Source organism: Heterodontus francisci, unplaced genomic scaffold (assembly GCF_036365525.1).
Source record: "Heterodontus francisci isolate sHetFra1 unplaced genomic scaffold, sHetFra1.hap1 HAP1_SCAFFOLD_1961, whole genome shotgun sequence".
NCBI classification, from domain to species: domain Eukaryota; kingdom Metazoa; phylum Chordata; class Chondrichthyes; order Heterodontiformes; family Heterodontidae; genus Heterodontus; species Heterodontus francisci.
Genome location: NW_027140949.1, coordinates 13,652 through 41,202, shown reverse-complemented (window position 1 = coordinate 41,202; position 27,551 = coordinate 13,652). Strand labels below are relative to the sequence as shown.

Here is a 27,551-nt window from a genome sequence, read left to right as displayed (position 1 = left end):
TTAAAAGCGACGGCCTTTCTCGCTCTTTGTCCTTGTTTGAGGCGCTCTTTCAAAGCAAAGGATTGGATCAAGCTTTTGATCAGCTGTGCAAATATATCCTTCTGAAGAGGCTCGCCGCAAATGATGTCGGATAGTGCTGCAAAGTGTCTTGCAGATATTTTCTTACTCCAAGGCTGCTGTGCAGATGTAAGTGGTTGCTGATATTGCGTCTGGCCTCTTCCTGCGCAGGAAACATTCCACAGTTCTGTTCGATGTCGTCTGTGCTTTTGTAAAAGAGAAAGCTATGTCTGATTGACAACTTGCAAAGGCAAAGTTGCCTCTGGGTTCCATGGTGTAATGGTGAGCACTCTGGGCTCTGAATCCAGCGATCCGAGTTCAAATCTCGGTGGAACCTTATTTTCTCACTCCGCGCGATTCCATTTGCAAAAAGGGCAGCTTCTGCAATTTCACAACAAGGTCCAATTCAGGAGGAAAATTTTCCGCCCAGATCACTTTCCATTGCCATCCGTCTGACTGCTACTCTTATGCCAGCTGCCTGCCACGTGATCCACTCTTGCACTCGGTGCAGCTGGTGAAATCTTCCATTGAAAGGATGCACTGCTTTCCGTCAGACGACATATTGCATTCAAGTGCAGTCAGGGATGCTTGCAGGGACTGAGAATGCCAGGGGAGTTGGAGAAAAGACTGTAGCCCTGGCACAGGGCAGCCACTTGGTTCCATGGTGTAATGGTGAGCACTCTGGACTTTGAATCCAGCGATCCGAGTTCAAATCTCGGTGGAACCGGCATTCTTGTTGTCCCAGCTGCTGTTAAATTTGGGACACACAAGCGTTCGGCACATGGAGCTGAAATGCTGCTGCTGCGCCTTTCTTGTCTTCATCAAGAGGATTGAGCTTCAATGTCCAATTGCAACATCAGCCTGATCCACGTCTGCAGCAGAGCGACGTTGCAGCTTGTTCCGTGTCCTCAGTGCCTGCACTGCACAGGACAATGGCGTGAGCACAGCATTTCTTTGCAATCTGCATTCAGCAGGGGCGCTTCAACAAATTCAAGAGGGTTTCATCAAATGCAGGCGTCACAACGATTGTCTTCTTGCCCTCAAGCAAATGTGCATGTCATCGTTTCTTGCTTCACTGCCTTGCAACGTTTATAAACTGATCATCTGGCAAGTGTGCCAAACTAGAGTGTGCTGAGAAATGGCAAACACAAGCAGTGACATTAGAAGCTGCAGCCTGGACTGTCCGAGTTGCACAGCATCCACACCTTTAGAACAACTAGTGGGGAAGCTGAAGGTGTGCCTGAGAAAAGATTAAGCCGGAATGCAGACTGGAAATTACAATGTCCAGTGCTTGCAATTTGCTCGTGAAAATGCATTGCTATTTGGAGGGCTCAGCAAGGTATGGCCATTTGCAGTGCAGCTCCCCGTCACAAACCCCGTTGCCGAGGCATTGACTTTATCCCCATTCCCGACCGCTATCTGACGCTGAGACACACGATTGGAAAGCTCGGTGTCCCACTTGAGCCTTAGCCGGTCCGCCACCCGCACGTCTGGTCCATCAGCAAGGACACCTACTTGCACCTCTGCAACGTCACGCGACTAAGTCCCTGCCTCAGCTGATCCGCTGCTGACGTCTTCATCCGTGCCTCTGTTACCTGTGGACTTGACTATTCCAAAACGCCGGCGGACATCCTTCCGGTTTGCACCCTCCGTAAATGCGAGCTCATGGAAATCTCTGCTGCCCAGGTCCTAATTGGCACCTAGTGCAGCTCACCCAGCAACCCTGTGTTGGCGCAACGACATTGTCAACCGCTCTGACGACCGCTGATTTTTCGAATTCCCATGCCTGTTTAAAATTCCTTTGCCGCCTCGCCCCTGCGTATCGCCGTAAGCTCATTCAGCTGTTCAAAGCTAGCAGAATCTCTGCGCTCCTCCCATCTTGAACTCTTTGGCTGCCCCGATTATAGCGTCGGTGGCCGTGCCTTCAGCTGCCTGTTCGCTAAGCTCTGCAATTGCCTCCTTAAAAGCGACGGCCTTTCTCGCTCTTTGTCCTTGTTTGAGGCGCTCTTTCAAAGCAAAGGATTGGATCAAGCTTTTGATCAGCTGTGCAAATATATCCTTCTGAAGAGGCTCGCCGCAAATGATGTCGGATAGTGCTGCAAAGTGTCTTGCAGATATTTTCTTACTCCAAGGCTGCTGTGCAGATGTAAGTGGTTGCTGATATTGCGTCTGGCCTCTTCCTGCGCAGGAAACATTCCACAGTTCTGTTCGATGTCGTCTGTGCTTTTGTAAAAGAGAAAGCTATGTCTGATTGACAACTTGCAAAGGCAAAGTTGCCTCTGGGTTCCATGGTGTAATGGTGAGCACTCTGGGCTCTGAATCCAGCGATCCGAGTTCAAATCTCGGTGGAACCTTATTTTCTCACTCCGCGCGATTCCATTTGCAAAAAGGGCAGCTTCTGCAATTTCACAACAAGGTCCAATTCAGGAGGAAAATTTTCCGCCCAGATCACTTTCCATTGCCATCCGTCTGACTGCTACTCTTATGCCAGCTGCCTGCCACGTGATCCACTCTTGCACTCGGTGCAGCTGGTGAAATCTTCCATTGAAAGGATGCACTGCTTTCCGTCAGACGACATATTGCATTCAAGTGCAGTCAGGGATGCTTGCAGGGACTGAGAATGCCAGGGGAGTTGGAGAAAAGACTGTAGCCCTGGCACAGGGCAGCCACTTGGTTCCATGGTGTAATGGTGAGCACTCTGGACTTTGAATCCAGCGATCCGAGTTCAAATCTCGGTGGAACCGGCATTCTTGTTGTCCCAGCTGCTGTTAAATTTGGGACACACAAGCGTTCGGCACATGGAGCTGAAATGCTGCTGCTGCGCCTTTCTTGTCTTCATCAAGAGGATTGAGCTTCAATGTCCAATTGCAACATCAGCCTGATCCACGTCTGCAGCAGAGCGACGTTGCAGCTTGTTCCGTGTCCTCAGTGCCTGCACTGCACAGGACAATGGCGTGAGCACAGCATTTCTTTGCAATCTGCATTCAGCAGGGGCGCTTCAACAAATTCAAGAGGGTTTCATCAAATGCAGGCGTCACAACGATTGTCTTCTTGCCCTCGAGCAAATGTGCATGTCATCGTTTCTTGCTTCACTGCCTTGCAACGTTTATAAACTGATCATCTGGCAAGTGTGCCAAACTAGAGTGTGCTGAGAAATGGCAAACACAAGCAGTGACATTAGAAGCTGCAGCCTGGACTGTCCGAGTTGCACAGCATCCACACCTTTAGAACAACTAGTGGGGAAGCTGAAGGTGTGCCTGAGAAAAGATTAAGCCGGAATGCAGACTGGAAATTACAATGTCCAGTGCTTGCAATTTGCTCGTGAAAATGCATTGCTATTTGGAGGGCTCAGCAAGGTATGGCCATTTGCAGTGCAGCTCCCCGTCACAAACCCCGTTGCCGAGGCATTGACTTTATCCCCATTCCCGACCGCTATCTGACGCTGAGACACACGATTGGAAAGCTCGGTGTCCCACTTGAGCCTTAGCCGGTCCGCCACCCGCACGTCTGGTCCATCAGCAAGGACACCTACTTGCACCTCTGCAACGTCACGCGACTAAGTCCCTGCCTCAGCTGATCCGCTGCTGACGTCTTCATCCGTGCCTCTGTTACCTGTGGACTTGACTATTCCAAAACGCCGGCGGACATCCTTCCGGTTTGCACCCTCCGTAAATGCGAGCTCATGGAAATCTCTGCTGCCCAGGTCCTAATTGGCACCTAGTGCAGCTCACCCAGCAACCCTGTGTTGGCGCAACGACATTGTCAACCGCTCTGACGACCGCTGATTTTTCGAATTCCCATGCCTGTTTAAAATTCCTTTGCCGCCTCGCCCCTGCGTATCGCCGTAAGCTCATTCAGCTGTTCAAAGCTAGCAGAATCTCTGCGCTCCTCCCATCTTGAACTCTTTGGCTGCCCCGATTATAGCGTCGGTGGCCGTGCCTTCAGCTGCCTGTTCGCTAAGCTCTGCAATTGCCTCCTTAAAAGCGACGGCCTTTCTCGCTCTTTGTCCTTGTTTGAGGCGCTCTTTCAAAGCAAAGGATTGGATCAAGCTTTTGATCAGCTGTGCAAATATATCCTTCTGAAGAGGCTCGCCGCAAATGATGTCGGATAGTGCTGCAAAGTGTCTTGCAGATATTTTCTTACTCCAAGGCTGCTGTGCAGATGTAAGTGGTTGCTGATATTGCGTCTGGCCTCTTCCTGCGCAGGAAACATTCCACAGTTCTGTTCGATGTCGTCTGTGCTTTTGTAAAAGAGAAAGCTATGTCTGATTGACAACTTGCAAAGGCAAAGTTGCCTCTGGGTTCCATGGTGTAATGGTGAGCACTCTGGGCTCTGAATCCAGCGATCCGAGTTCAAATCTCGGTGGAACCTTATTTTCTCACTCCGCGCGATTCCATTTGCAAAAAGGGCAGCTTCTGCAATTTCACAACAAGGTCCAATTCAGGAGGAAAATTTTCCGCCCAGATCACTTTCCATTGCCATCCGTCTGACTGCTACTCTTATGCCAGCTGCCTGCCACGTGATCCACTCTTGCACTCGGTGCAGCTGGTGAAATCTTCCATTGAAAGGATGCACTGCTTTCCGTCAGACGACATATTGCATTCAAGTGCAGTCAGGGATGCTTGCAGGGACTGAGAATGCCAGGGGAGTTGGAGAAAAGACTGTAGCCCTGGCACAGGACAGCCACTTGGTTCCATGGTGTAATGGTGAGCACTCTGGACTTTGAATCCAGCGGTCCGAGTTCAAATCTCGGTGGAACCGGCATTCTTGTTGTCCCAGCTGCTGTTAAATTTGGGACACACAAGCGTTCGGCACATGGAGCTGAAATGCTGCTGCTGCGCCTTTCTTGTCTTCATCAAGAGGATTGAGCTTCAATGTCCAATTGCAACATCAGCCTGATCCACGTCTGCAGCAGAGCGACGTTGCAGCTTGTTCCGTGTCCTCAGTGCCTGCACTGCACAGGACAATGGCGTGAGCACAGCATTTCTTTGCAATCTGCATTCAGCAGGGGCACTTCAACAAATTCAAGAGGGTTTCATCAAATGCAGGCGTCACAACGATTGTCTTCTTGCCCTCGAGCAAATGTGCATGTCATCGTTTCTTGCTTCACTGCCTTGCAACGTTTATAAACTGATCATCTGGCAAGTGTGCCAAACTAGAGTGTGCTGAGAAATGGCAAACACAAGCAGTGACATTAGAAGCTGCAGCCTGGACTGTCCGAGTTGCACAGCATCCACACCTTGAGAACAACTAGTGGGGAAGCTGAAGGTGTGCCTGAGAAAAGATTAAGCCGGAATGCAGACTGGAAATTACAATGTCCAGTGCTTGCAATTTGCTCGTGAAAATGCATTGCTATTTGGAGGGCTCAGCAAGGTATGGCCATTTGCAGTGCAGCTCCCCGTCACAAACCCCGTTGCCGAGGCATTGACTTTATCCCCATTCCCGACCGCTATCTGACGCTGAGACACACGATTGGAAAGCTCGGTGTCCCACTTGAGCCTTAGCCGGTCCGCCACCCGCACGTCTGGTCCATCAGCAAGGACACCTACTTGCACCTCTGCAACGTCACGCGACTAAGTCCCTGCCTCAGCTGATCCGCTGCTGACGTCTTCATCCGTGCCTCTGTTACCTGTGGACTTGACTATTCCAAAACGCCGGCGGACATCCTTCCGGTTTGCACCCTCCGTAAATGCGAGCTCATGGAAATCTCTGCTGCCCAGGTCCTAATTGGCACCTAGTGCAGCTCACCCAGCAACCCTGTGTTGGCGCAACGACATTGTCAACCGCTCTGACGACCGCTGATTTTTCGAATTCCCATGCCTGTTTAAAATTCCTTTGCCGCCTCGCCCCTGCGTATCGCCGTAAGCTCATTCAGCTGTTCAAAGCTAGCAGAATCTCTGCGCTCCTCCCATCTTGAACTCTTTGGCTGCCCCGATTATAGCGTCGGTGGCCGTGCCTTCAGCTGCCTGTTCGCTAAGCTCTGCAATTGCCTCCTTAAAAGCGACGGCCTTTCTCGCTCTTTGTCCTTGTTTGAGGCGCTCTTTCAAAGCAAAGGATTGGATCAAGCTTTTGATCAGCTGTGCAAATATATCCTTCTGAAGAGGCTCGCCGCAAATGATGTCGGATAGTGCTGCAAAGTGTCTTGCAGATATTTTCTTACTCCAAGGCTGCTGTGCAGATGTAAGTGGTTGCTGATATTGCGTCTGGCCTCTTCCTGCGCAGGAAACATTCCACAGTTCTGTTCGATGTCGTCTGTGCTTTTGTAAAAGAGAAAGCTATGTCTGATTGACAGCTTGCAAAGGCAAAGTTGCCTCTGGGTTCCATGGTGTAATGGTGAGCACTCTGGGCTCTGAATCCAGCGATCCGAGTTCAAATCTCGGTGGAACCTTATTTTCTCACTCCGCGCGATTCCATTTGCAAAAAGGGCAGCTTCTGCAATTTCACAACAAGGTCCAATTCAGGAGGAAAATTTTCCGCCCAGATCACTTTCCATTGCCATCCGTCTGACTGCTACTCTTATGCCAGCTGCCTGCCACGTGATCCACTCTTGCACTCGGTGCAGCTGGTGAAATCTTCCATTGAAAGGATGCACTGCTTTCCGTCAGACGACATATTGCATTCAAGTGCAGTCAGGGATGCTTGCAGGGACTGAGAATGCCAGGGGAGTTGGAGAAAAGACTGTAGCCCTGGCACAGGGCAGCCACTTGGTTCCATGGTGTAATGGTGAGCACTCTGGACTTTGAATCCAGCGATCCGAGTTCAAATCTCGGTGGAACCGGCATTCTTGTTGTCCCAGCTGCTGTTAAATTTGGGACACACAAGCGTTCGGCACATGGAGCTGAAATGCTGCTGCTGCGCCTTTCTTGTCTTCATCAAGAGGATTGAGCTTCAATGTCCAATTGCAACATCAGCCTGATCCACGTCTGCAGCAGAGCGACGTTGCAGCTTGTTCCGTGTCCTCAGTGCCTGCACTGCACAGGACAATGGCGTGAGCACAGCATTTCTTTGCAATCTGCATTCAGCAGGGGCGCTTCAACAAATTCAAGAGGGTTTCATCAAATGCAGGCGTCACAACGATTGTCTTCTTGCCCTCGAGCAAATGTGCATGTCATCGTTTCTTGCTTCACTGCCTTGCAACGTTTATAAACTGATCATCTGGCAAGTGTGCCAAACTAGAGTGTGCTGAGAAATGGCAAACACAAGCAGTGACATTAGAAGCTGCAGCCTGGACTGTCCGAGTTGCACAGCATCCACACCTTGAGAACAACTAGTGGGGAAGCTGAAGGTGTGCCTGAGAAAAGATTAAGCCGGAATGCAGACTGGAAATTACAATGTCCAGTGCTTGCAATTTGCTCGTGAAAATGCATTGCTATTTGGAGGGCTCAGCAAGGTATGGCCATTTGCAGTGCAGCTCCCCGTCACAAAGCCCGTTGCCGAGGCATTGACTTTATCCCCATTCCCGACCGCTATCTGACGCTGAGACACACGATTGGAAAGCTCGGTGTCCCACTTGAGCCTTAGCCGGTCCGCCACCCGCACGTCTGGTCCATCAGCAAGGACACCTACTTGCACCTCTGCAACGTCACGCGACTAAGTCCCTGCCTCAGCTGATCCGCTGCTGACGTCTTCATCCGTGCCTCTGTTACCTGTGGACTTGACTATTCCAAAACGCCGGCGGACATCCTTCCGGTTTGCACCCTCCGTAAATGCGAGCTCATGGAAATCTCTGCTGCCCAGGTCCTAATTGGCACCTAGTGCAGCTCACCCAGCAACCCTGTGTTGGCGCAACGACATTGTCAACCGCTCTGACGACCGCTGATTTTTCGAATTCCCATGCCTGTTTAAAATTCCTTTGCCGCCTCGCCCCTGCGTATCGCCGTAAGCTCATTCAGCTGTTCAAAGCTAGCAGAATCTCTGCGCTCCTCCCATCTTGAACTCTTTGGCTGCCCCGATTATAGCGTCGGTGGCCGTGCCTTCAGCTGCCTGTTCGCTAAGCTCTGCAATTGCCTCCTTAAAAGCGACGGCCTTTCTCGCTCTTTGTCCTTGTTTGAGGCGCTCTTTCAAAGCAAAGGATTGGATCAAGCTTTTGATCAGCTGTGCAAATATATCCTTCTGAAGAGGCTCGCCGCAAATGATGTCGGATAGTGCTGCAAAGTGTCTTGCAGATATTTTCTTACTCCAAGGCTGCTGTGCAGATGTAAGTGGTTGCTGATATTGCGTCTGGCCTCTTCCTGCGCAGGAAACATTCCACAGTTCTGTTCGATGTCGTCTGTGCTTTTGTAAAAGAGAAAGCTATGTCTGATTGACAGCTTGCAAAGGAAAAGTTGCCTCTGGGTTCCATGGTGTAATGGTGAGCACTCTGGGCTCTGAATCCAGCGATCCGAGTTCAAATCTCGGTGGAACCTTATTTTCTCACTCCGCGCGATTCCATTTGCAAAAAGGGCAGCTTCTGCAATTTCACAACAAGGTCCAATTCAGGAGGAAAATTTTCCGCCCAGATCACTTTCCATTGCCATCCGTCTGACTGCTACTCTTATGCCAGCTGCCTGCCACGTGATCCACTCTTGCACTCGGTGCAGCTGGTGAAATCTTCCATTGAAAGGATGCACTGCTTTCCGTCAGACGACATATTGCATTCAAGTGCAGTCAGGGATGCTTGCAGGGACTGAGAATGCCAGGGGAGTTGGAGAAAAGACTGTAGCCCTGGCACAGGGCAGCCACTTGGTTCCATGGTGTAATGGTGAGCACTCTGGACTTTGAATCCAGCGATCCGAGTTCAAATCTCGGTGGAACCGGCATTCTTGTTGTCCCAGCTGCTGTTAAATTTGGGACACACAAGCGTTCGGCACATGGAGCTGAAATGCTGCTGCTGCGCCTTTCTTGTCTTCATCAAGAGGATTGAGCTTCAATGTCCAATTGCAACATCAGCCTGATCCACGTCTGCAGCAGAGCGACGTTGCAGCTTGTTCCGTGTCCTCAGTGCCTGCACTGCACAGGACAATGGCGTGAGCACAGCATTTCTTTGCAATCTGCATTCAGCAGGGGCGCTTCAACAAATTCAAGAGGGTTTCATCAAATGCAGGCGTCACAACGATTGTCTTCTTGCCCTCGAGCAAATGTGCATGTCATCGTTTCTTGCTTCACTGCCTTGCAACGTTTATAAACTGATCATCTGGCAAGTGTGCCAAACTAGAGTGTGCTGAGAAATGGCAAACACAAGCAGTGACATTAGAAGCTGCAGCCTGGACTGTCCGAGTTGCACAGCATCCACACCTTTAGAACAACTAGTGGGGAAGCTGAAGGTGTGCCTGAGAAAAGATTAAGCCGGAATGCAGACTGGAAATTACAATGTCCAGTGCTTGCAATTTGCTCGTGAAAATGCATTGCTATTTGGAGGGCTCAGCAAGGTATGGCCATTTGCAGTGCAGCTCCCCGTCACAAACCCCGTTGCCGAGGCATTGACTTTATCCCCATTCCCGACCGCTATCTGACGCTGAGACACACGATTGGAAAGCTCGGTGTCCCACTTGAGCCTTAGCCGGTCCGCCACCCGCACGTCTGGTCCATCAGCAAGGACACCTACTTGCACCTCTGCAACGTCACGCGACTAAGTCCCTGCCTCAGCTGATCCGCTGCTGACGTCTTCATCCGTGCCTCTGTTACCTGTGGACTTGACTATTCCAAAACGCCGGCGGACATCCTTCCGGTTTGCACCCTCCGTAAATGCGAGCTCATGGAAATCTCTGCTGCCCAGGTCCTAATTGGCACCTAGTGCAGCTCACCCAGCAACCCTGTGTTGGCGCAACGACATTGTCAACCGCTCTGACGACCGCTGATTTTTCGAATTCCCATGCCTGTTTAAAATTCCTTTGCCGCCTCGCCCCTGCGTATCGCCGTAAGCTCATTCAGCTGTTCAAAGCTAGCAGAATCTCTGCGCTCCTCCCATCTTGAACTCTTTGGCTGCCCCGATTATAGCGTCGGTGGCCGTGCCTTCAGCTGCCTGTTCGCTAAGCTCTGCAATTGCCTCCTTAAAAGCGACGGCCTTTCTCGCTCTTTGTCCTTGTTTGAGGCGCTCTTTCAAAGCAAAGGATTGGATCAAGCTTTTGATCAGCTGTGCAAATATATCCTTCTGAAGAGGCTCGCCGCAAATGATGTCGGATAGTGCTGCAAAGTGTCTTGCAGATATTTTCTTACTCCAAGGCTGCTGTGCAGATGTAAGTGGTTGCTGATATTGCGTCTGGCCTCTTCCTGCGCAGGAAACATTCCACAGTTCTGTTCGATGTCGTCTGTGCTTTTGTAAAAGAGAAAGCTATGTCTGATTGACAGCTTGCAAAGGCAAAGTTGCCTCTGGGTTCCATGGTGTAATGGTGAGCACTCTGGGCTCTGAATCCAGCGATCCGAGTTCAAATCTCGGTGGAACCTTATTTTCTCACTCCGCGCGATTCCATTTGCAAAAAGGGCAGCTTCTGCAATTTCACAACAAGGTCCAATTCAGGAGGAAAATTTTCCGCCCAGATCACTTTCCATTGCCATCCGTCTGACTGCTACTCTTATGCCAGCTGCCTGCCACGTGATCCACTCTTGCACTCGGTGCAGCTGGTGAAATCTTCCATTGAAAGGATGCACTGCTTTCCGTCAGACGACATATTGCATTCAAGTGCAGTCAGGGATGCTTGCAGGGACTGAGAATGCCAGGGGAGTTGGAGAAAAGACTGTAGCCCTGGCACAGGGCAGCCACTTGGTTCCATGGTGTAATGGTGAGCACTCTGGACTTTGAATCCAGCGATCCGAGTTCAAATCTCGGTGGAACCGGCATTCTTGTTGTCCCAGCTGCTGTTAAATTTGGGACACACAAGCGTTCGGCACATGGAGCTGAAATGCTGCTGCTGCGCCTTTCTTGTCTTCATCAAGAGGATTGAGCTTCAATGTCCAATTGCAACATCAGCCTGATCCACGTCTGCAGCAGAGCGACGTTGCAGCTTGTTCCGTGTCCTCAGTGCCTGCACTGCACAGGACAATGGCGTGAGCACAGCATTTCTTTGCAATCTGCATTCAGCAGGGGCGCTTCAACAAATTCAAGAGGGTTTCATCAAATGCAGGCGTCACAACGATTGTCTTCTTGCCCTCGAGCAAATGTGCATGTCATCGTTTCTTGCTTCACTGCCTTGCAACGTTTATAAACTGATCATCTGGCAAGTGTGCCAAACTAGAGTGTGCTGAGAAATGGCAAACACAAGCAGTGACATTAGAAGCTGCAGCCTGGACTGTCGGAGTTGCACAGCATCCACACCTTTAGAACAACTAGTGGGGAAGCTGAAGGTGTGCCTGAGAAAAGATTAAGCCGGAATGCAGACTGGAAATTACAATGTCCAGTGCTTGCAATTTGCTCGTGAAAATGCATTGCTATTTGGAGGGCTCAGCAAGGTATGGCCATTTGCAGTGCAGCTCCCCGTCACAAACCCCGTTGCCGAGGCATTGACTTTATCCCCATTCCCGACCGCTATCTGACGCTGAGACACACGATTGGAAAGCTCGGTGTCCCACTTGAGCCTTAGCCGGTCCGCCACCCGCACGTCTGGTCCATCAGCAAGGACACCTACTTGCACCTCTGCAACGTCACGCGACTAAGTCCCTGCCTCAGCTGATCCGCTGCTGACGTCTTCATCCGTGCCTCTGTTACCTGTGGACTTGACTATTCCAAAACGCCGGCGGACATCCTTCCGGTTTGCACCCTCCGTAAATGCGAGCTCATGGAAATCTCTGCTGCCCAGGTCCTAATTGGCACCTAGTGCAGCTCACCCAGCAACCCTGTGTTGGCGCAACGACATTGTCAACCGCTCTGACGACCGCTGATTTTTCGAATTCCCATGCCTGTTTAAAATTCCTTTGCCGCCTCGCCCCTGCGTATCGCCGTAAGCTCATTCAGCTGTTCAAAGCTAGCAGAATCTCTGCGCTCCTCCCATCTTGAACTCTTTGGCTGCCCCGATTATAGCGTCGGTGGCCGTGCCTTCAGCTGCCTGTTCGCTAAGCTCTGCAATTGCCTCCTTAAAAGCGACGGCCTTTCTCGCTCTTTGTCCTTGTTTGAGGCGCTCTTTCAAAGCAAAGGATTGGATCAAGCTTTTGATCAGCTGTGCAAATATATCCTTCTGAAGAGGCTCGCCGCAAATGATGTCGGATAGTGCTGCAAAGTGTCTTGCAGATATTTTCTTACTCCAAGGCTGCTGTGCAGATGTAAGTGGTTGCTGATATTGCGTCTGGCCTCTTCCTGCGCAGGAAACATTCCACAGTTCTGTTCGATGTCGTCTGTGCTTTTGTAAAAGAGAAAGCTATGTCTGATTGACAGCTTGCAAAGGCAAAGTTGCCTCTGGGTTCCATGGTGTAATGGTGAGCACTCTGGGCTCTGAATCCAGCGATCCGAGTTCAAATCTCGGTGGAACCTTATTTTCTCACTCCGCGCGATTCCATTTGCAAAAAGGGCAGCTTCTGCAATTTCACAACAAGGTCCAATTCAGGAGGAAAATTTTCCGCCCAGATCACTTTCCATTGCCATCCGTCTGACTGCTACTCTTATGCCAGCTGCCTGCCACGTGATCCACTCTTGCACTCGGTGCAGCTGGTGAAATCTTCCATTGAAAGGATGCACTGCTTTCCGTCAGACGACATATTGCATTCAAGTGCAGTCAGGGATGCTTGCAGGGACTGAGAATGCCAGGGGAGTTGGAGAAAAGACTGTAGCCCTGGCACAGGGCAGCCACTTGGTTCCATGGTGTAATGGTGAGCACTCTGGACTTTGAATCCAGCGATCCGAGTTCAAATCTCGGTGGAACCGGCATTCTTGTTGTCCCAGCTGCTGTTAAATTTGGGACACACAAGCGTTCGGCACATGGAGCTGAAATGCTGCTGCTGCGCCTTTCTTGTCTTCATCAAGAGGATTGAGCTTCAATGTCCAATTGCAACATCAGCCTGATCCACGTCTGCAGCAGAGCGACGTTGCAGCTTGTTCCGTGTCCTCAGTGCCTGCACTGCACAGGACAATGGCGTGAGCACAGCATTTCTTTGCAATCTGCATTCAGCAGGGGCGCTTCAACAAATTCAAGAGGGTTTCATCAAATGCAGGCGTCACAACGATTGTCTTCTTGCCCTCGAGCAAATGTGCATGTCATCGTTTCTTGCTTCACTGCCTTGCAACGTTTATAAACTGATCATCTGGCAAGTGTGCCAAACTAGAGTGTGCTGAGAAATGGCAAACACAAGCAGTGACATTAGAAGCTGCAGCCTGGACTGTCGGAGTTGCACAGCATCCGCACCTTTAGAACAACTAGTGGGGAAGCTGAAGGTGTGCCTGAGAAAAGATTAAGCCGGAATGCAGACTGGAAATTACAATGTCCAGTGCTTGCAATTTGCTCGTGAAAATGCATTGCTATTTGGAGGGCTCAGCAAGGTATGGCCATTTGCAGTGCAGCTCCCCGTCACAAACCCCGTTGCCGAGGCATTGACTTTATCCCCATTCCCGACCGCTATCTGACGCTGAGACACACGATTGGAAAGCTCGGTGTCCCACTTGAGCCTTAGCCGGTCCGCCACCCGCACGTCTGGTCCATCAGCAAGGACACCTACTTGCACCTCTGCAACGTCACGCGACTAAGTCCCTGCCTCAGCTGATCCGCTGCTGACGTCTTCATCCGTGCCTCTGTTACCTGTGGACTTGACTATTCCAAAACGCCGGCGGACATCCTTCCGGTTTGCACCCTCCGTAAATGCGAGCTCATGGAAATCTCTGCTGCCCAGGTCCTAATTGGCACCTAGTGCAGCTCACCCAGCAACCCTGTGTTGGCGCAACGACATTGTCAACCGCTCTGACGACCGCTGATTTTTCGAATTCCCATGCCTGTTTAAAATTCCTTTGCCGCCTCGCCCCTGCGTATCGCCGTAAGCTCATTCAGCTGTTCAAAGCTAGCAGAATCTCTGCGCTCCTCCCATCTTGAACTCTTTGGCTGCCCCGATTATAGCGTCGGTGGCCGTGCCTTCAGCTGCCTGTTCGCTAAGCTCTGCAATTGCCTCCTTAAAAGCGACGGCCTTTCTCGCTCTTTGTCCTTGTTTGAGGCGCTCTTTCAAAGCAAAGGATTGGATCAAGCTTTTGATCAGCTGTGCAAATATATCCTTCTGAAGAGGCTCGCCGCAAATGATGTCGGATAGTGCTGCAAAGTGTCTTGCAGATATTTTCTTACTCCAAGGCTGCTGTGCAGATGTAAGTGGTTGCTGATATTGCGTCTGGCCTCTTCCTGCGCAGGAAACATTCCACAGTTCTGTTCGATGTCGTCTGTGCTTTTGTAAAAGAGAAAGCTATGTCTGATTGACAGCTTGCAAAGGCAAAGTTGCCTCTGGGTTCCATGGTGTAATGGTGAGCACTCTGGGCTCTGAATCCAGCGATCCGAGTTCAAATCTCGGTGGAACCTTATTTTCTCACTCCGCGCGATTCCATTTGCAAAAAGGGCAGCTTCTGCAATTTCACAACAAGGTCCAATTCAGGAGGAAAATTTTCCGCCCAGATCACTTTCCATTGCCATCCGTCTGACTGCTACTCTTATGCCAGCTGCCTGCCACGTGATCCACTCTTGCACTCGGTGCAGCTGGTGAAATCTTCCATTGAAAGGATGCACTGCTTTCCGTCAGACGACATATTGCATTCAAGTGCAGTCAGGGATGCTTGCAGGGACTGAGAATGCCAGGGGAGTTGGAGAAAAGACTGTAGCCCTGGCACAGGGCAGCCACTTGGTTCCATGGTGTAATGGTGAGCACTCTGGACTTTGAATCCAGCGATCCGAGTTCAAATCTCGGTGGAACCGGCATTCTTGTTGTCCCAGCTGCTGTTAAATTTGGGACACACAAGCGTTCGGCACATGGAGCTGAAATGCTGCTGCTGCGCCTTTCTTGTCTTCATCAAGAGGATTGAGCTTCAATGTCCAATTGCAACATCAGCCTGATCCACGTCTGCAGCAGAGCGACGTTGCAGCTTGTTCCGTGTCCTCAGTGCCTGCACTGCACAGGACAATGGCGTGAGCACAGCATTTCTTTGCAATCTGCATTCAGCAGGGGCGCTTCAACAAATTCAAGAGGGTTTCATCAAATGCAGGCGTCACAACGATTGTCTTCTTGCCCTCGAGCAAATGTGCATGTCATCGTTTCTTGCTTCACTGCCTTGCAACGTTTATAAACTGATCATCTGGCAAGTGTGCCAAACTAGAGTGTGCTGAGAAATGGCAAACACAAGCAGTGACATTAGAAGCTGCAGCCTGGACTGTCCGAGTTGCACAGCATCCGCACCTTTAGAACAACTAGTGGGGAAGCTGAAGGTGTGCCTGAGAAAAGATTAAGCCGGAATGCAGACTGGAAATTCCAATGTCCAGTGCTTGCAATTTGCTCGTGAAAATGCATTGCTATTTGGAGGGCTCAGCAAGGTATGGCCATTTGCAGTGCAGCTCCCCGTCACAAACCCCGTTGCCGAGGCATTGACTTTATCCCCATTCCCGACCGCTATCTGACGCTGAGACACACGATTGGAAAGCTCGGTGTCCCACTTGAGCCTTAGCCGGTCCGCCACCCGCACGTCTGGTCCATCAGCAAGGACACCTACTTGCACCTCTGCAACGTCACGCGACTAAGTCCCTGCCTCAGCTGATCCGCTGCTGACGTCTTCATCCGTGCCTCTGTTACCTGTGGACTTGACTATTCCAAAACGCCGGCGGACATCCTTCCGGTTTGCACCCTCCGTAAATGCGAGCTCATGGAAATCTCTGCTGCCCAGGTCCTAATTGGCACCTAGTGCAGCTCACCCAGCAACCCTGTGTTGGCGCAACGACATTGTCAACCGCTCTGACGACCGCTGATTTTTCGAATTCCCATGCCTGTTTAAAATTCCTTTGCCGCCTCGCCCCTGCGTATCGCCGTAAGCTCATTCAGCTGTTCAAAGCTAGCAGAATCTCTGCGCTCCTCCCATCTTGAACTCTTTGGCTGCCCCGATTATAGCGTCGGTGGCCGTGCCTTCAGCTGCCTGTTCGCTAAGCTCTGCAATTGCCTCCTTAAAAGCGACGGCCTTTCTCGCTCTTTGTCCTTGTTTGAGGCGCTCTTTCAAAGCAAAGGATTGGATCAAGCTTTTGATCAGCTGTGCAAATATATCCTTCTGAAGAGGCTCGCCGCAAATGATGTCGGATAGTGCTGCAAAGTGTCTTGCAGATATTTTCTTACTCCAAGGCTGCTGTGCAGATGTAAGTGGTTGCTGATATTGCGTCTGGCCTCTTCCTGCGCAGGAAACATTCCACAGTTCTGTTCGATGTCGTCTGTGCTTTTGTAAAAGAGAAAGCTATGTCTGATTGACAACTTGCAAAGGCAAAGTTGCCTCTGGGTTCCATGGTGTAATGGTGAGCACTCTGGGCTCTGAATCCAGCGATCCGAGTTCAAATCTCGGTGGAACCTTATTTTCTCACTCCGCGCGATTCCATTTGCAAAAAGGGCAGCTTCTGCAATTTCACAACAAGGTCCAATTCAGGAGGAAAATTTTCCGCCCAGATCACTTTCCATTGCCATCCGTCTGACTGCTACTCTTATGCCAGCTGCCTGCCACGTGATCCACTCTTGCACTCGGTGCAGCTGGTGAAATCTTCCATTGAAAGGATGCACTGCTTTCCGTCAGACGACATATTGCATTCAAGTGCAGTCAGGGATGCTTGCAGGGACTGAGAATGCCAGGGGAGTTGGAGAAAAGACTGTAGCCCTGGCACAGGACAGCCACTTGGTTCCATGGTGTAATGGTGAGCACTCTGGACTTTGAATCCAGCGGTCCGAGTTCAAATCTCGGTGGAACCGGCATTCTTGTTGTCCCAGCTGCTGTTAAATTTGGGACACACAAGCGTTCGGCACATGGAGCTGAAATGCTGCTGCTGCGCCTTTCTTGTCTTCATCAAGAGGATTGAGCTTCAATGTCCAATTGCAACATCAGCCTGATCCACGTCTGCAGCAGAGCGACGTTGCAGCTTGTTCCGTGTCCTCAGTGCCTGCACTGCACAGGACAATGGCGTGAGCACAGCATTTCTTTGCAATCTGCATTCAGCAGGGGCGCTTCAACAAATTCAAGAGGGTTTCATCAAATGCAGGCGTCACAACGATTGTCTTCTTGCCCTCGAGCAAATGTGCATGTCATCGTTTCTTGCTTCACTGCCTTGCAACGTTTATAAACTGATCATCTGGCAAGTGTGCCAAACTAGAGTGTGCTGAGAAATGGCAAACACAAGCAGTGACATTAGAAGCTGCAGCCTGGACTGTCGGAGTTGCACAGCATCCACACCTTTAGAACAACTAGTGGGGAAGCTGAAGGTGTGCCTGAGAAAAGATTAAGCCGGAATGCAGACTGGAAATTACAATGTCCAGTGCTTGCAATTTGCTCGTGAAAATGCATTGCTATTTGGAGGGCTCAGCAAGGTATGGCCATTTGCAGTGCAGCTCCCCGTCACAAACCCCGTTGCCGAGGCATTGACTTTATCCCCATTCCCGACCGCTATCTGACGCTGAGACACACGATTGGAAAGCTCGGTGTCCCACTTGAGCCTTAGCCGGTCCGCCACCCGCACGTCTGGTCCATCAGCAAGGACACCTACTTGCACCTCTGCAACGTCACGCGACTAAGTCCCTGCCTCAGCTGATCCGCTGCTGACGTCTTCATCCGTGCCTCTGTTACCTGTGGACTTGACTATTCCAAAACGCCGGCGGACATCCTTCCGGTTTGCACCCTCCGTAAATGCGAGCTCATGGAAATCTCTGCTGCCCAGGTCCTAATTGGCACCTAGTGCAGCTCACCCAGCAACCCTGTGTTGGCGCAACGACATTGTCAACCGCTCTGACGACCGCTGATTTTTCGAATTCCCATGCCTGTTTAAAATTCCTTTGCCGCCTCGCCCCTGCGTATCGCCGTAAGCTCATTCAGCTGTTCAAAGCTAGCAGAATCTCTGCGCTCCTCCCATCTTGAACTCTTTGGCTGCCCCGATTATAGCGTCGGTGGCCGTGCCTTCAGCTGCCTGTTCGCTAAGCTCTGCAATTGCCTCCTTAAAAGCGACGGCCTTTCTCGCTCTTTGTCCTTGTTTGAGGCGCTCTTTCAAAGCAAAGGATTGGATCAAGCTTTTGATCAGCTGTGCAAATATATCCTTCTGAAGAGGCTCGCCGCAAATGATGTCGGATAGTGCTGCAAAGTGTCTTGCAGATATTTTCTTACTCCAAGGCTGCTGTGCAGATGTAAGTGGTTGCTGATATTGCGTCTGGCCTCTTCCTGCGCAGGAAACATTCCACAGTTCTGTTCGATGTCGTCTGTGCTTTTGTAAAAGAGAAAGCTATGTCTGATTGACAACTTGCAAAGGCAAAGTTGCCTCTGGGTTCCATGGTGTAATGGTGAGCAGTCTGGGCTCTGAATCCAGCGATCCGAGTTCAAATCTCGGTGGAACCTTATTTTCTCACTCCGCGCGATTCCATTTGCAAAAAGGGCAGCTTCTGCAATTTCACAACAAGGTCCAATTCAGGAGGAAAATTTTCCGCCCAGATCACTTTCCATTGCCATCCGTCTGACTGCTACTCTTATGCCAGCTGCCTGCCACGTGATCCACTCTTGCACTCGGTGCAGCTGGTGAAATCTTCCATTGAAAGGATGCACTGCTTTCCGTCAGACGACATATTGCATTCAAGTGCAGTCAGGGATGCTTGCAGGGACTGAGAATGCCAGGGGAGTTGGAGAAAAGACTGTAGCCCTGGCACAGGACAGCCACTTGGTTCCATGGTGTAATGGTGAGCACTCTGGACTTTGAATCCAGCGATCCGAGTTCAAATCTCGGTGGAACCGGCATTCTTGTTGTCCCAGCTGCTGTTAAATTTGGGACACACAAGCGTTCGGCACATGGAGCTGAAATGCTGCTGCTGCGCCTTTCTTGTCTTCATCAAGAGGATTGAGCTTCAATGTCCAATTGCAACATCAGCCTGATCCACGTCTGCAGCAGAGCGACGTTGCAGCTTGTTCCGTGTCCTCAGTGCCTGCACTGCACAGGACAATGGCGTGAGCACAGCATTTCTTTGCAATCTGCATTCAGCAGGGGCGCTTCAACAAATTCAAGAGGGTTTCATCAAATGCAGGCGTCACAACGATTGTCTTCTTGCCCTCGAGCTAATGTGCATGTCATCGTTTCTTGCTTCACTGCCTTGCAACGTTTATAAACTGATCATCTGGCAAGTGTGCCAAACTAGAGTGTGCTGAGAAATGGCAAACACAAGCAGTGACATTAGAAGCTGCAGCCTGGACTGTCCGAGTTGCACAGCATCCACACCTTTAGAACAACTAGTGGGGAAGCTGAAGGTGTGCCTGAGAAAAGATTAAGCCGGAATGCAGACTGGAAATTCCAATGTCCAGTGCTTGCAATTTGCTCGTGAAAATGCATTGCTATTTGGAGGGCTCAGCAAGGTATGGCCATTTGCAGTGCAGCTCCCCGTCACAAACCCCGTTGCCGAGGCATTGACTTTATCCCCATTCCCGACCGCTATCTGACGCTGAGACACACGATTGGAAAGCTCGGTGTCCCACTTGAGCCTTAGCCGGTCCGCCACCCGCACGTCTGGTCCATCAGCAAGGACACCTACTTGCACCTCTGCAACGTCACGCGACTAAGTCCCTGCCTCAGCTGATCCGCTGCTGACGTCTTCATCCGTGCCTCTGTTACCTGTGGACTTGACTATTCCAAAACGCCGGCGGACATCCTTCCGGTTTGCACCCTCCGTAAATGCGAGCTCATGGAAATCTCTGCTGCCCAGGTCCTAATTGGCACCTAGTGCAGCTCACCCAGCAACCCTGTGTTGGCGCAACGACATTGTCAACCGCTCTGACGACCGCTGATTTTTCGAATTCCCATGCCTGTTTAAAATTCCTTTGCCGCCTCGCCCCTGCGTATCGCCGTAAGCTCATTCAGCTGTTCAAAGCTAGCAGAATCTCTGCGCTCCTCCCATCTTGAACTCTTTGGCTGCCCCGATTATAGCGTCGGTGGCCGTGCCTTCAGCTGCCTGTTCGCTAAGCTCTGCAATTGCCTCCTTAAAAGCGACGGCCTTTCTCGCTCTTTGTCCTTGTTTGAGGCGCTCTTTCAAAGCAAAGGATTGGATCAAGCTTTTGATCAGCTGTGCAAATATATCCTTCTGAAGAGGCTCGCCGCAAATGATGTCGGATAGTGCTGCAAAGTGTCTTGCAGATATTTTCTTACTCCAAGGCTGCTGTGCAGATGTAAGTGGTTGCTGATATTGCGTCTGGCCTCTTCCTGCGCAGGAAACATTCCACAGTTCTGTTCGATGTCGTCTGTGCTTTTGTAAAAGAGAAAGCTATGTCTGATTGACAACTTGCAAAGGCAAAGTTGCCTCTGGGTTCCATGGTGTAATGGTGAGCAGTCTGGGCTCTGAATCCAGCGATCCGAGTTCAAATCTCGGTGGAACCTTATTTTCTCACTCCGCGCGATTCCATTTGCAAAAAGGGCAGCTTCTGCAATTTCACAACAAGGTCCAATTCAGGAGGAAAATTTTCCGCCCAGATCACTTTCCATTGCCATCCGTCTGACTGCTACTCTTATGCCAGCTGCCTGCCACGTGATCCACTCTTGCACTCGGTGCAGCTGGTGAAATCTTCCATTGAAAGGATGCACTGCTTTCCGTCAGACGACATATTGCATTCAAGTGCAGTCAGGGATGCTTGCAGGGACTGAGAATGCCAGGGGAGTTGGAGAAAAGACTGTAGCCCTGGCACAGGACAGCCACTTGGTTCCATGGTGTAATGGTGAGCACTCTGGACTTTGAATCCAGCGATCCGAGTTCAAATCTCGGTGGAACCGGCATTCTTGTTGTCCCAGCTGCTGTTAAATTTGGGACACACAAGCGTTCGGCACATGGAGCTGAAATGCTGCTGCTGCGCCTTTCTTGTCTTCATCAAGAGGATTGAGCTTCAATGTCCAATTGCAACATCAGCCTGATCCACGTCTGCAGCAGAGCGACGTTGCAGCTTGTTCCGTGTCCTCAGTGCCTGCACTGCACAGGACAATGGCGTGAGCACAGCATTTCTTTGCAATCTGCATTCAGCAGGGGCGCTTCAACAAATTCAAGAGGGTTTCATCAAATGCAGGCGTCACAACGATTGTCTTCTTGCCCTCGAGCTAATGTGCATGTCATCGTTTCTTGCTTCACTGCCTTGCAACGTTTATAAACTGATCATCTGGCAAGTGTGCCAAACTAGAGTGTGCTGAGAAATGGCAAACACAAGCAGTGACATTAGAAGCTGCAGCCTGGACTGTCCGAGTTGCACAGCATCCACACCTTTAGAACAACTAGTGGGGAAGCTGAAGGTGTGCCTGAGAAAAGATTAAGCCGGAATGCAGACTGGAAATTCCAATGTCCAGTGCTTGCAATTTGCTCGTGAAAATGCATTGCTATTTGGAGGGCTCAGCAAGGTATGGCCATTTGCAGTGCAGCTCCCCGTCACAAACCCCGTTGCCGAGGCATTGACTTTATCCCCATTCCCGACCGCTATCTGACGCTGAGACACACGATTGGAAAGCTCGGTGTCCCACTTGAGCCTTAGCCGGTCCGCCACCCGCACGTCTGGTCCATCAGCAAGGACACCTACTTGCACCTCTGCAACGTCACGCGACTAAGTCCCTGCCTCAGCTGATCCGCTGCTGACGTCTTCATCCGTGCCTCTGTTACCTGTGGACTTGACTATTCCAAAACGCCGGCGGACATCCTTCCGGTTTGCACCCTCCGTAAATGCGAGCTCATGGAAATCTCTGCTGCCCAGGTCCTAATTGGCACCTAGTGCAGCTCACCCAGCAACCCTGTGTTGGCGCAACGACATTGTCAACCGCTCTGACGACCGCTGATTTTTCGAATTCCCATGCCTGTTTAAAATTCCTTTGCCGCCTCGCCCCTGCGTATCGCCGTAAGCTCATTCAGCTGTTCAAAGCTAGCAGAATCTCTGCGCTCCTCCCATCTTGAACTCTTTGGCTGCCCCGATTATAGCGTCGGTGGCCGTGCCTTCAGCTGCCTGTTCGCTAAGCTCTGCAATTGCCTCCTTAAAAGCGACGGCCTTTCTCGCTCTTTGTCCTTGTTTGAGGCGCTCTTTCAAAGCAAAGGATTGGATCAAGCTTTTGATCAGCTGTGCAAATATATCCTTCTGAAGAGGCTCGCCGCAAATGATGTCGGATAGTGCTGCAAAGTGTCTTGCAGATATTTTCTTACTCCAAGGCTGCTGTGCAGATGTAAGTGGTTGCTGATATTGCGTCTGGCCTCTTCCTGCGCAGGAAACATTCCACAGTTCTGTTCGATGTCGTCTGTGCTTTTGTAAAAGAGAAAGCTATGTCTGATTGACAACTTGCAAAGGCAAAGTTGCCTCTGGGTTCCATGGTGTAATGGTGAGCACTCTGGGCTCTGAATCCAGCGATCCGAGTTCAAATCTCGGTGGAACCTTATTTTCTCACTCCGCGCGATTCCATTTGCAAAAAGGGCAGCTTCTGCAATTTCACAACAAGGTCCAATTCAGGAGGAAAATTTTCCGCCCAGATCACTTTCCATTGCCATCCGTCTGACTGCTACTCTTATGCCAGCTGCCTGCCACGTGATCCACTCTTGCACTCGGTGCAGCTGGTGAAATCTTCCATTGAAAGGATGCACTGCTTTCCGTCAGACGACATATTGCATTCAAGTGCAGTCAGGGATGCTTGCAGGGACTGAGAATGCCAGGGGAGTTGGAGAAAAGACTGTAGCCCTGGCACAGGACAGCCACTTGGTTCCATGGTGTAATGGTGAGCACTCTGGACTTTGAATCCAGCGATCCGAGTTCAAATCTCGGTGGAACCGGCATTCTTGTTGTCCCAGCTGCTGTTAAATTTGGGACACACAAGCGTTCGGCACATGGAGCTGAAATGCTGCTGCTGCGCCTTTCTTGTCTTCATCAAGAGGATTGAGCTTCAATGTCCAATTGCAACATCAGCCTGATCCACGTCTGCAGCAGAGCGACGTTGCAGCTTGTTCCGTGTCCTCAGTGCCTGCACTGCACAGGACAATGGCGTGAGCACAGCATTTCTTTGCAATCTGCATTCAGCAGGGGCGCTTCAACAAATTCAAGAGGGTTTCATCAAATGCAGGCGTCACAACGATTGTCTTCTTGCCCTCGAGCTAATGTGCATGTCATCGTTTCTTGCTTCACTGCCTTGCAACGTTTATAAACTGATCATCTGGCAAGTGTGCCAAACTAGAGTGTGCTGAGAAATGGCAAACACAAGCAGTGACATTAGAAGCTGCAGCCTGGACTGTCCGAGTTGCACAGCATCCACACCTTTAGAACAACTAGTGGGGAAGCTGAAGGTGTGCCTGAGAAAAGATTAAGCCGGAATGCAGACTGGAAATTCCAATGTCCAGTGCTTGCAATTTGCTCGTGAAAATGCATTGCTATTTGGAGGGCTCAGCAAGGTATGGCCATTTGCAGTGCAGCTCCCCGTCACAAACCCCGTTGCCGAGGCATTGACTTTATCCCCATTCCCGACCGCTATCTGACGCTGAGACACACGATTGGAAAGCTCGGTGTCCCACTTGAGCCTTAGCCGGTCCGCCACCCGCACGTCTGGTCCATCAGCAAGGACACCTACTTGCACCTCTGCAACGTCACGCGACTAAGTCCCTGCCTCAGCTGATCCGCTGCTGACGTCTTCATCCGTGCCTCTGTTACCTGTGGACTTGACTATTCCAAAACGCCGGCGGACATCCTTCCGGTTTGCACCCTCCGTAAATGCGAGCTCATGGAAATCTCTGCTGCCCAGGTCCTAATTGGCACCTAGTGCAGCTCACCCAGCAACCCTGTGTTGGCGCAACGACATTGTCAACCGCTCTGACGACCGCTGATTTTTCGAATTCCCATGCCTGTTTAAAATTCCTTTGCCGCCTCGCCCCTGCGTATCGCCGTAAGCTCATTCAGCTGTTCAAAGCTAGCAGAATCTCTGCGCTCCTCCCATCTTGAACTCTTTGGCTGCCCCGATTATAGCGTCGGTGGCCGTGCCTTCAGCTGCCTGTTCGCTAAGCTCTGCAATTGCCTCCTTAAAAGCGACGGCCTTTCTCGCTCTTTGTCCTTGTTTGAGGCGCTCTTTCAAAGCAAAGGATTGGATCAAGCTTTTGATCAGCTGTGCAAATATATCCTTCTGAAGAGGCTCGCCGCAAATGATGTCGGATAGTGCTGCAAAGTGTCTTGCAGATATTTTCTTACTCCAAGGCTGCTGTGCAGATGTAAGTGGTTGCTGATATTGCGTCTGGCCTCTTCCTGCGCAGGAAACATTCCACAGTTCTGTTCGATGTCGTCTGTGCTTTTGTAAAAGAGAAAGCTATGTCTGATTGACAACTTGCAAAGGCAAAGTTGCCTCTGGGTTCCATGGTGTAATGGTGAGCACTCTGGGCTCTGAATCCAGCGATCCGAGTTCAAATCTCGGTGGAACCTTATTTTCTCACTCCGCGCGATTCCATTTGCAAAAAGGGCAGCTTCTGCAATTTCACAACAAGGTCCAATTCAGGAGGAAAATTTTCCGCCCAGATCACTTTCCATTGCCATCCGTCTGACTGCTACTCTTATGCCAGCTGCCTGCCACGTGATCCACTCTTGCACTCGGTGCAGCTGGTGAAATCTTCCATTGAAAGGATGCACTGCTTTCCGTCAGACGACATATTGCATTCAAGTGCAGTCAGGGATGCTTGCAGGGACTGAGAATGCCAGGGGAGTTGGAGAAAAGACTGTAGCCCTGGCACAGGACAGCCACTTGGTTCCATGGTGTAATGGTGAGCACTCTGGACTTTGAATCCAGCGATCCGAGTTCAAATCTCGGTGGAACCGGCATTCTTGTTGTCCCAGCTGCTGTTAAATTTGGGACACACAAGCGTTCGGCACATGGAGCTGAAATGCTGCTGCTGCGCCTTTCTTGTCTTCATCAAGAGGATTGAGCTTCAATGTCCAATTGCAACATCAGCCTGATCCACGTCTGCAGCAGAGCGACGTTGCAGCTTGTTCCGTGTCCTCAGTGCCTGCACTGCACAGGACAATGGCGTGAGCACAGCATTTCTTTGCAATCTGCATTCAGCAGGGGCGCTTCAACAAATTCAAGAGGGTTTCATCAAATGCAGGCGTCACAACGATTGTCTTCTTGCCCTCGAGCTAATGTGCATGTCATCGTTTCTTGCTTCACTGCCTTGCAACGTTTATAAACTGATCATCTGGCAAGTGTGCCAAACTAGAGTGTGCTGAGAAATGGCAAACACAAGCAGTGACATTAGAAGCTGCAGCCTGGACTGTCCGAGTTGCACAGCATCCACACCTTTAGAACAACTAGTGGGGAAGCTGAAGGTGTGCCTGAGAAAAGATTAAGCCGGAATGCAGACTGGAAATTCCAATGTCCAGTGCTTGCAATTTGCTCGTGAAAATGCATTGCTATTTGGAGGGCTCAGCAAGGTATGGCCATTTGCAGTGCAGCTCCCCGTCACAAACCCCGTTGCCGAGGCATTGACTTTATCCCCATTCCCGACCGCTATCTGACGCTGAGACACACGATTGGAAAGCTCGGTGTCCCACTTGAGCCTTAGCCGGTCCGCCACCCGCACGTCTGGTCCATCAGCAAGGACACCTACTTGCACCTCTGCAACGTCACGCGACTAAGTCCCTGCCTCAGCTGATCCGCTGCTGACGTCTTCATCCGTGCCTCTGTTACCTGTGGACTTGACTATTCCAAAACGCCGGCGGACATCCTTCCGGTTTGCACCCTCCGTAAATGCGAGCTCATGGAAATCTCTGCTGCCCAGGTCCTAATTGGCACCTAGTGCAGCTCACCCAGCAACCCTGTGTTGGCGCAACGACATTGTCAACCGCTCTGACGACCGCTGATTTTTCGAATTCCCATGCCTGTTTAAAATTCCTTTGCCGCCTCGCCCCTGCGTATCGCCGTAAGCTCATTCAGCTGTTCAAAGCTAGCAGAATCTCTGCGCTCCTCCCATCTTGAACTCTTTGGCTGCCCCGATTATAGCGTCGGTGGCCGTGCCTTCAGCTGCCTGTTCGCTAAGCTCTGCAATTGCCTCCTTAAAAGCGACGGCCTTTCTCGCTCTTTGTCCTTGTTTGAGGCGCTCTTTCAAAGCAAAGGATTGGATCAAGCTTTTGATCAGCTGTGCAAATATATCCTTCTGAAGAGGCTCGCCGCAAATGATGTCGGATAGTGCTGCAAAGTGTCTTGCAGATATTTTCTTACTCCAAGGCTGCTGTGCAGATGTAAGTGGTTGCTGATATTGCGTCTGGCCTCTTCCTGCGCAGGAAACATTCCACAGTTCTGTTCGATGTCGTCTGTGCTTTTGTAAAAGAGAAAGCTATGTCTGATTGACAACTTGCAAAGGCAAAGTTGCCTCTGGGTTCCATGGTGTAATGGTGAGCACTCTGGGCTCTGAATCCAGCGATCCGAGTTCAAATCTCGGTGGAACCTTATTTTCTCACTCCGCGCGATTCCATTTGCAAAAAGGGCAGCTTCTGCAATTTCACAACAAGGTCCAATTCAGGAGGAAAATTTTCCGCCCAGATCACTTTCCATTGCCATCCGTCTGACTGCTACTCTTATGCCAGCTGCCTGCCACGTGATCCACTCTTGCACTCGGTGCAGCTGGTGAAATCTTCCATTGAAAGGATGCACTGCTTTCCGTCAGACGACATATTGCATTCAAGTGCAGTCAGGGATGCTTGCAGGGACTGAGAATGCCAGGGGAGTTGGAGAAAAGACTGTAGCCCTGGCACAGGACAGCCACTTGGTTCCATGGTGTAATGGTGAGCACTCTGGACTTTGAATCCAGCGATCCGAGTTCAAATCTCGGTGGAACCGGCATTCTTGTTGTCCCAGCTGCTGTTAAATTTGGGACACACAAGCGTTCGGCACATGGAGCTGAAATGCTGCTGCTGCGCCTTTCTTGTCTTCATCAAGAGGATTGAGCTTCAATGTCCAATTGCAACATCAGCCTGATCCACGTCTGCAGCAGAGCGACGTTGCAGCTTGTTCCGTGTCCTCAGTGCCTGCACTGCACAGGACAATGGCGTGAGCACAGCATTTCTTTGCAATCTGCATTCAGCAGGGGCGCTTCAACAAATTCAAGAGGGTTTCATCAAATGCAGGCGTCACAACGATTGTCTTCTTGCCCTCGAGCTAATGTGCATGTCATCGTTTCTTGCTTCACTGCCTTGCAACGTTTATAAACTGATCATCTGGCAAGTGTGCCAAACTAGAGTGTGCTGAGAAATGGCAAACACAAGCAGTGACATTAGAAGCTGCAGCCTGGACTGTCCGAGTTGCACAGCATCCACACCTTTAGAACAACTAGTGGGGAAGCTGAAGGTGTGCCTGAGAAAAGATTAAGCCGGAATGCAGACTGGA

General features: G+C 50.7%; 28 non-coding genes across 28 annotated transcripts; all 28 read left to right on the top strand.

The window, feature by feature from the left end:
• The first annotated feature begins 322 nt into the window (after positions 1-322).
• Positions 323-394, top strand: trnaq-cug (transfer RNA glutamine (anticodon CUG)). Its single transcript has one exon. It is a non-coding gene; the product is annotated as a tRNA-Gln (tRNA).
• A 318-nt stretch (positions 395-712) lies between these two features.
• On the top strand, positions 713-784 carry trnaq-uug (transfer RNA glutamine (anticodon UUG)). Its single transcript has one exon. It is a non-coding gene; the product is annotated as a tRNA-Gln (tRNA).
• A 1,555-nt stretch (positions 785-2,339) lies between these two features.
• Positions 2,340-2,411, top strand: trnaq-cug (transfer RNA glutamine (anticodon CUG)). Its single transcript has one exon. It is a non-coding gene; the product is annotated as a tRNA-Gln (tRNA).
• Positions 2,412-2,729: 318 nt separating this feature from the next.
• trnaq-uug (transfer RNA glutamine (anticodon UUG)) lies at positions 2,730-2,801 on the top strand. The gene has a single exon. It is a non-coding gene; the product is annotated as a tRNA-Gln (tRNA).
• Positions 2,802-4,356: 1,555 nt separating this feature from the next.
• On the top strand, positions 4,357-4,428 carry trnaq-cug (transfer RNA glutamine (anticodon CUG)). Its single transcript has one exon. It is a non-coding gene; the product is annotated as a tRNA-Gln (tRNA).
• A 318-nt stretch (positions 4,429-4,746) lies between these two features.
• trnaq-uug (transfer RNA glutamine (anticodon UUG)) lies at positions 4,747-4,818 on the top strand. Its single transcript has one exon. It is a non-coding gene; the product is annotated as a tRNA-Gln (tRNA).
• Positions 4,819-6,373: 1,555 nt separating this feature from the next.
• On the top strand, positions 6,374-6,445 carry trnaq-cug (transfer RNA glutamine (anticodon CUG)). Its single transcript has one exon. It is a non-coding gene; the product is annotated as a tRNA-Gln (tRNA).
• A 318-nt stretch (positions 6,446-6,763) lies between these two features.
• trnaq-uug (transfer RNA glutamine (anticodon UUG)) lies at positions 6,764-6,835 on the top strand. The gene has a single exon. It is a non-coding gene; the product is annotated as a tRNA-Gln (tRNA).
• Positions 6,836-8,390: 1,555 nt separating this feature from the next.
• Positions 8,391-8,462, top strand: trnaq-cug (transfer RNA glutamine (anticodon CUG)). The gene has a single exon. It is a non-coding gene; the product is annotated as a tRNA-Gln (tRNA).
• A 318-nt stretch (positions 8,463-8,780) lies between these two features.
• Positions 8,781-8,852, top strand: trnaq-uug (transfer RNA glutamine (anticodon UUG)). Its single transcript has one exon. It is a non-coding gene; the product is annotated as a tRNA-Gln (tRNA).
• A 1,555-nt stretch (positions 8,853-10,407) lies between these two features.
• On the top strand, positions 10,408-10,479 carry trnaq-cug (transfer RNA glutamine (anticodon CUG)). The gene has a single exon. It is a non-coding gene; the product is annotated as a tRNA-Gln (tRNA).
• Positions 10,480-10,797: 318 nt separating this feature from the next.
• Positions 10,798-10,869, top strand: trnaq-uug (transfer RNA glutamine (anticodon UUG)). Its single transcript has one exon. It is a non-coding gene; the product is annotated as a tRNA-Gln (tRNA).
• Positions 10,870-12,424: 1,555 nt separating this feature from the next.
• Positions 12,425-12,496, top strand: trnaq-cug (transfer RNA glutamine (anticodon CUG)). Its single transcript has one exon. It is a non-coding gene; the product is annotated as a tRNA-Gln (tRNA).
• Positions 12,497-12,814: 318 nt separating this feature from the next.
• On the top strand, positions 12,815-12,886 carry trnaq-uug (transfer RNA glutamine (anticodon UUG)). The gene has a single exon. It is a non-coding gene; the product is annotated as a tRNA-Gln (tRNA).
• Positions 12,887-14,441: 1,555 nt separating this feature from the next.
• Positions 14,442-14,513, top strand: trnaq-cug (transfer RNA glutamine (anticodon CUG)). The gene has a single exon. It is a non-coding gene; the product is annotated as a tRNA-Gln (tRNA).
• Positions 14,514-14,831: 318 nt separating this feature from the next.
• On the top strand, positions 14,832-14,903 carry trnaq-uug (transfer RNA glutamine (anticodon UUG)). Its single transcript has one exon. It is a non-coding gene; the product is annotated as a tRNA-Gln (tRNA).
• Positions 14,904-16,458: 1,555 nt separating this feature from the next.
• On the top strand, positions 16,459-16,530 carry trnaq-cug (transfer RNA glutamine (anticodon CUG)). Its single transcript has one exon. It is a non-coding gene; the product is annotated as a tRNA-Gln (tRNA).
• A 318-nt stretch (positions 16,531-16,848) lies between these two features.
• Positions 16,849-16,920, top strand: trnaq-uug (transfer RNA glutamine (anticodon UUG)). Its single transcript has one exon. It is a non-coding gene; the product is annotated as a tRNA-Gln (tRNA).
• A 1,555-nt stretch (positions 16,921-18,475) lies between these two features.
• trnaq-cug (transfer RNA glutamine (anticodon CUG)) lies at positions 18,476-18,547 on the top strand. The gene has a single exon. It is a non-coding gene; the product is annotated as a tRNA-Gln (tRNA).
• A 318-nt stretch (positions 18,548-18,865) lies between these two features.
• trnaq-uug (transfer RNA glutamine (anticodon UUG)) lies at positions 18,866-18,937 on the top strand. Its single transcript has one exon. It is a non-coding gene; the product is annotated as a tRNA-Gln (tRNA).
• Positions 18,938-20,492: 1,555 nt separating this feature from the next.
• Positions 20,493-20,564, top strand: trnaq-cug (transfer RNA glutamine (anticodon CUG)). The gene has a single exon. It is a non-coding gene; the product is annotated as a tRNA-Gln (tRNA).
• A 318-nt stretch (positions 20,565-20,882) lies between these two features.
• trnaq-uug (transfer RNA glutamine (anticodon UUG)) lies at positions 20,883-20,954 on the top strand. The gene has a single exon. It is a non-coding gene; the product is annotated as a tRNA-Gln (tRNA).
• A 1,555-nt stretch (positions 20,955-22,509) lies between these two features.
• On the top strand, positions 22,510-22,581 carry trnaq-cug (transfer RNA glutamine (anticodon CUG)). The gene has a single exon. It is a non-coding gene; the product is annotated as a tRNA-Gln (tRNA).
• A 318-nt stretch (positions 22,582-22,899) lies between these two features.
• trnaq-uug (transfer RNA glutamine (anticodon UUG)) lies at positions 22,900-22,971 on the top strand. The gene has a single exon. It is a non-coding gene; the product is annotated as a tRNA-Gln (tRNA).
• Positions 22,972-24,526: 1,555 nt separating this feature from the next.
• trnaq-cug (transfer RNA glutamine (anticodon CUG)) lies at positions 24,527-24,598 on the top strand. Its single transcript has one exon. It is a non-coding gene; the product is annotated as a tRNA-Gln (tRNA).
• A 318-nt stretch (positions 24,599-24,916) lies between these two features.
• trnaq-uug (transfer RNA glutamine (anticodon UUG)) lies at positions 24,917-24,988 on the top strand. Its single transcript has one exon. It is a non-coding gene; the product is annotated as a tRNA-Gln (tRNA).
• A 1,555-nt stretch (positions 24,989-26,543) lies between these two features.
• On the top strand, positions 26,544-26,615 carry trnaq-cug (transfer RNA glutamine (anticodon CUG)). Its single transcript has one exon. It is a non-coding gene; the product is annotated as a tRNA-Gln (tRNA).
• Positions 26,616-26,933: 318 nt separating this feature from the next.
• Positions 26,934-27,005, top strand: trnaq-uug (transfer RNA glutamine (anticodon UUG)). Its single transcript has one exon. It is a non-coding gene; the product is annotated as a tRNA-Gln (tRNA).
• The last annotated feature ends 546 nt before the right edge of the window (positions 27,006-27,551 follow it).